Here is a 6,131-nt window from a genome sequence, read left to right on the forward strand (position 1 = left end):
ATGGCCTTTTTAATGAAATAATAACAGAAAATTACCCTGATCTAGAGAAATAAAGAGACAGACATCCAAGTACAGGAAGTACACAGAACTCCCAATAAGCATGACCAGAAAATATCTTCATCATGACACATTTTAGTAAAACTCTTCACACTAAAACATAAAGAAAAGATCTTAAAATGTGCATGAGAGGGGCCGGCGCCTTGGCTCACTTGGTTAATCCTCCACCTGCAAAACCGGCATCCCATATGGGTGCCGGGTTCTAGTCCCAGTCGCTACTCTTCCAGTCCAGCTCTCTGCTGTGGCCTGGGAGGGCAGTGGAGGATGGCCCAAGTCCTTGGGCTGCTGCACCCGCATGGGAGGCCAGGAAGAAGCACCTGGCTCCTGGCTTCGGTTCGGCACAGCGCCAGTTGTCGCGGCCATTTTGGGGGTGAATCAACGGAAGGAAGACCTTTCCCTCTGTCTCTCCCTCACTGTCTATGACTACCTGTCAAATAAAAAAAATGTGCATGAGAGAAATGCCAGATCACATTCAGAGGAAATCCAATTAGACTCACTGCAAACTTCTCATAAGAAACCCTGCAGACAAGGAGAGAATGACGAGATATAGTCCAAATCTTAAGAGAAAAAACTGTCAAACCAGAATACTATACCCTGCAAAGCTCTCATTCATGAATGAAGGAGAAATAAAGATCTTCCATAACAAACAGAAATTAAAGAATTTGTAACTACTCACCAGCCTTACAAAAGATGTTCAAGAGGGTGCTACACACAGAAACACAGACACAGGAACATAACTACAAAGAAGATTAACACAGAAAATGACCCAGTAAAAGTAGGAAGGAAACCCAAAATAGAAAAATTAGGACTGTTTATGTAAACATGGCAGTGCAAAGTCAGTACTTAACAATAGTCACCCTGAATATAAATGGTCTCAACTCCCAGGTTAAAAGACACAGACTAGCTGAATGGATTAAAAAAGAAAACCCATATATTTGCTGTCTACAAGAAATACATCTTACTAACAAAGATGCATGCAGACTGAAAGTAAAAGAATGAGAAAAGATAATCCATGCTAAGACAAACCAAAAAAAGAGCTGGTATAGCCATCCTAATATCAGACAAAATAAATTTGAACACAAAAACTTGTAAAAGAGACAATTAGGACATTATAAAATGATTAAAGGATCAATTCAACAGGAAGATGTGACTATTATAAATGTGTATGTACCAAATTACAGGGCACAATGCTATCTAAAAGAAATGTTAATGGATTTAAGGCAGACATAGATTGCAATACAATGAAAATGGGGGATTTCAATATCCCACTTTCAGCAATGGACAGATCAACCAGACAAAAATATCAACAAGGAAACAATAGAGTTAGTTGATACTATAGACCAAATAGACCTAGCAGATATCTATAGAACCTTCTACCCTATAACCACAGAATATGCATTTTTCTCACCAGTACATGGAACTTTCTCTAATATTGTCCACATACTAGGCCATAAAGCAAGTCTCAACAAATTCAAAAATCAAAATCATACCATGTATCTACTCAGACCATAATGCAATGAAGTTGGAAATCAGCAACTCAGGAATCTCTAGAACATATGCAAACACATGGAAACTGAACAACATGCTCCTGAATGAACAGTGGGTCATAGAAGAAATCAAAATAGAAATCTAAAAATTTCTGGAAACAAATGAAGATGGCAACACAACATATCAAAACTTATGTGATACAGCAAAAGCAGTGTTAAGAGGAAAAGTTAAAGCAATTGGTGACTACATCAAGAAATTGGAAAGGCACCAAATAAATGAGCTATGAATGCATCTCCTGGACCTAGACAAATAGCAGCAAACCAAACCCAAAACTAGTAGGAGAGAAGAAATTTAAAAAATTGAAACAGAAAAGCAATACAAAAGATCAGTAAAATGAAGAGCTGGTTTTTGGGAAAAAAAATTAAACAAAATTGACACACCATTGACCCAACTAACCAAAAAAGGAAATGAAAAGACCCAAATCAACAAAATTAGAGATGAAAAAGGAAATGTAACAACAGACACCACAGAAATAAAAAGAATTATCAGAATTTACTACAAAGAGCTGTATGTCAACATACTGGGAAACCTAGAAGAAATGGATATATTCCTGGACACAAACATCCTACCTAAAATGAGCCATGAAGACATAGAAAGCCTAAACAGACCCATAACTGAGACAGAAATTAAATCAGTAATGAAGACCCTCCCAACAAAGAAAAACCCAGGACCAGATGGCTTCACTACTGAATTCTACCAGACACTTAAAGAAGAACTAACTCCAATTCTTCTCAAGTTATTCAAAAAACAATTGAAAGGGAAAGAATCCTCCCAAATTCTTGCTATAAAGCCAGCTTCACCTTAATTTCTAAACCTGAAAAAGATGTAACAAAGAGAACTATAGACCAGTTTCCTTGTTGAATATAGACACAAAAGTACTCAACAAAATTCTGGCCAGTCAAATCCAAAAACACATCAGAAAGATCATTCATGGGGGATCAAGTGGGATTTATCCCGGGTATGCAGGAAATCAATCAATGTGATATATCACATTAACAAACTGAAGACCAAAAAACATATGATTATCTCAATAGATGCAGAAAAAGCATTTGCTAAAATGAAATTTCCTCAACACAATCAAGGCAATTTATGACAAACCCATGGCCAGCATCCTATTGAATGGGGAAAAGTTGCAAGCATTTCCACTGAGATCTGGAACCAGACAAGAATGTCCACTCTCACAATTGCTATCCAATATAGTCCTGGAAGTTTTTACCAGAGCCATTAGGCAAGAAAAAGACATCAAATGGATTCAATTGGGAAAGAAGAAGTCAAACTATCCCTATTTGCAGGTGACATGATTTTTATATAAAGGGGATCCAAAAGACTCCACCAAGAGACTATCGGCAGTCATAGAAGAGTCTGGTAAAGTATCAGGCTATAAAAGCAATACACAAAAATCAACAGCCTTTGTATACACAGACAATGCTATGGCTGAGAAAGAATATCTAAGATAATTCCATTCATAATAACTACAAAAAAATCAAATACCATGGAATAAATTTAAACAAGGAAGTCAATGATCTCTATGTTGAAAATTACAAAACTTTAAAGAAAGAAATAGAAGATAAAAAATTCAAAAAAACATCCATGTTCATGGATTGGAAGAATCATTATCATCAAAGTGTCCATTCTTCTGAAAGCAATTTACAGATTCAATGCAATACCAATCGAACACCAAAGACATTCTTCTCAGATCTAGTCAAACTACCCCTATTTGCAAAAGTAACAGGAAAGTGAAGAGGCAGCTGAGAGAATGTGAGAAATTATATGCAAATCATGTAACTGATAAAGGATTAATAACCAGAATTTATAAAGAGATCAAGAAACTCAACAACAACAAAACAACCCAGTTACGAAATGGGCAAAGGACTTAAACAGACATTTTTCAAAAGAGGAAATCCAAGTGGCCAACAGACACATGAAAAAATGCTCAAGATCACTAGCCATCAGGGAAATGCAAAACAGCCCTTGTCTTGACTGTTGAGCAACAATTTTTCTTTGATTTTTTTATTTGCATGTTCTCCTTCTTAATACAATTGGTTGAACTCTTTACCTAACATATAATTAATCATGTGTATAAAGTCAATTGAGGATGGATTTCAGTAAAAAATTAGAGTGGCAATAAGGGGGGTGGGGAGGAGGTTTGTAACTGTAAAGTTGTATAGTTCTGCATGCATTCCTATGGACTTACTTCTAAGGTTACAGTTTAAAAAACTTGTCATAGGACTCCAAATCCCATTAAGCTGGGTGGTAATAATGCCATCTTAAGTGTTAAAGTGATCATATTATAAGTGTTAAATTGATCATATAGATAGAATTATGTATTAAAGGGATCATATGAAAATGGTCAAGTTTCTTGTAATAACAATAGATGGAATTAAAAAGGAGAAAATGTTCCAATATGGGAAGCAGTTCACACAGCAGACTCATAGAATGACAAATGCTCTAAATAGAACTCTGACCTCAGAATCAGCCCTTAAGGCATTCTGGTCTGGCTGAAAAACCCATGAGAGCATTTCAGGCATGGAAAGCCAAGACACTGTGGCAAAATATGTTCTACATGAAGGATCTCTGTTAGTTAGACCCCGTGGAAATAAGGGGTCATCAAAGAAGGATGTATTTTTCTCTAAGGGGAGGAGTTAACTTCCATTTTGTTTATGGCCTTGTCTAAATATTGACGGAGACTGTGGACTCTAAAGGCTTCCATAGCCTTGACAGCTCATGTCAAGAGTCTTGGGTGATCATTGATGTCATACATAAGAGTGTTAATTGTTAAATTAACATCAGGAGTCACTGTGCACTTACTCCCCATGCAGGACCTTTGTCTTAAATGAGGTGTACTATGAGAATTAACTATAAAACTTGCTCTCAAACAGTTTTTTTATATTTTGTGTGTGTGAATGTGCAAATTGTTGAAATATTTACTTAGTATAGAGTCGGTCTTCTGTGTATAAAGTTAATTGAAAACGAATCTTAATGGAGAATGGGACTCAGAATGGGAGAGGGTGGAGGAAGCGGGGAGGGAGTGGACATGGGAGGGTGGATATGGTGCAAAGAATCACTATATTCCTAAAGATGTTTTTAGTAAATTTGTACTCACTAAGTAAAAAGTTTCTAAAAAAAAAAAAAAATATGCCATTTCAGGCAAGGTGTTGTGTTTTGTTTATATTTTGATCCTCAGCATCTGGAGTTGTGCCTGAAATGCAGGTGCTCAGTAAATATTTAAAAAATTAAATGATACATGATCTCAAGCTGGACACCAAAATAACCTCCTTTGATCTGTGTTCAAATCCTTTGGTCAGCAGTGTTTAAGATGGCTCCTGATCACTGCCTCCTGGTGTTCATGCCTTCCGTAATCTTCTCTTCTTGGATATAAAGTACCTAGGAGCTCGCTTCTAACAAATACAACATGAGGAAAGTAATTAGAAAGTCACTTCTAAGATTAGGTTGTGGAAAACCTGTGACCTGTCTTGGATTCTCTGTCTTCCTGTCTTAGAATATTATCTCTGTGGGAGGCCAGCTGCCTTGTTCTGTGAGAGGCCTGAGTGAGTGAGTGAGCTCAGAGGCACATATCTGAGTCTACTAACAGCCACATGAGTAAACTTGGAAGTGGAACCTTCCAAAATTAAGCCTGGAAATGTTGCAGCCTTTGCTGACACCTTGAATACACCTTAATAAGATACCAGAGGTCTCAGCTTACCTGCTCCACAGAAACAGTTCTTGATCCACAGAACCAGTGAGATAATAAATGTTCCTTATTTACACCTGCAATGTTTGGTGAATAATTTGTTGCAAGACAATATATAACTGAAAGTACTGTGCTAATCATTCAGATGAAGTATTTTCATCTTAACAACCAGATTAGGAAATATCACCAAGTTTATGGATAAGGGAATAGAGGCCCAGAGAAATTAAGTCATTTGATCACACATAACTATTACGTAATTAAGACAATTTTAAAATTAAAAAAGTTAATTAGCAATGAGCTGAATTGAAGATTTAAATAAAAATCTTCCTGACTACTAGTTTATCCATTATAATCTATTACTTTTCCCTTGGATAATCCAATACTTTTCATCCATCATTCCAGGATTTTGTGCCAGACACCACTCTAAGGATTATTGATGAACAAGGTTAAGGTCATTGCCCTCACAGGGCTTCCAGTCAAGTGAGGAATCCCACGTAAAAAATAACTAATAATTGCAAATTCTGTAAGTGTTGTGGTTGCTATAAACATTGTGACAAAAACAAGTTGAAGAGGTGAGGCGTGACAGTCACTTGGCCTTAAGAGTGAGTGAAAGCCTGAAGTCAAAAGAGTGAGATTGAACCAGAAGGTGGAGGCCTTTCAGAAAGAGCTCCCTGGGAAAATGAACTCCTCTCTCTCTCTCATTTCTGACTGGTTCTCCACTATTTCATTACCAATTCTTTACACAGTGACTGTCAGACTCAGAACATCTCCTACCAAACTCAGTGTCTTAGACTTCTTCAGAGAAATAGAATGAATAGGAGACACACACACGCGG

This window comes from Oryctolagus cuniculus, chromosome 15, assembly GCF_051225735.1.
Source record: "Oryctolagus cuniculus isolate XC-2025 breed Fujian yellow rabbit chromosome 15, ASM5122573v1, whole genome shotgun sequence".
Lineage (NCBI taxonomy): Eukaryota > Metazoa > Chordata > Mammalia > Lagomorpha > Leporidae > Oryctolagus > Oryctolagus cuniculus.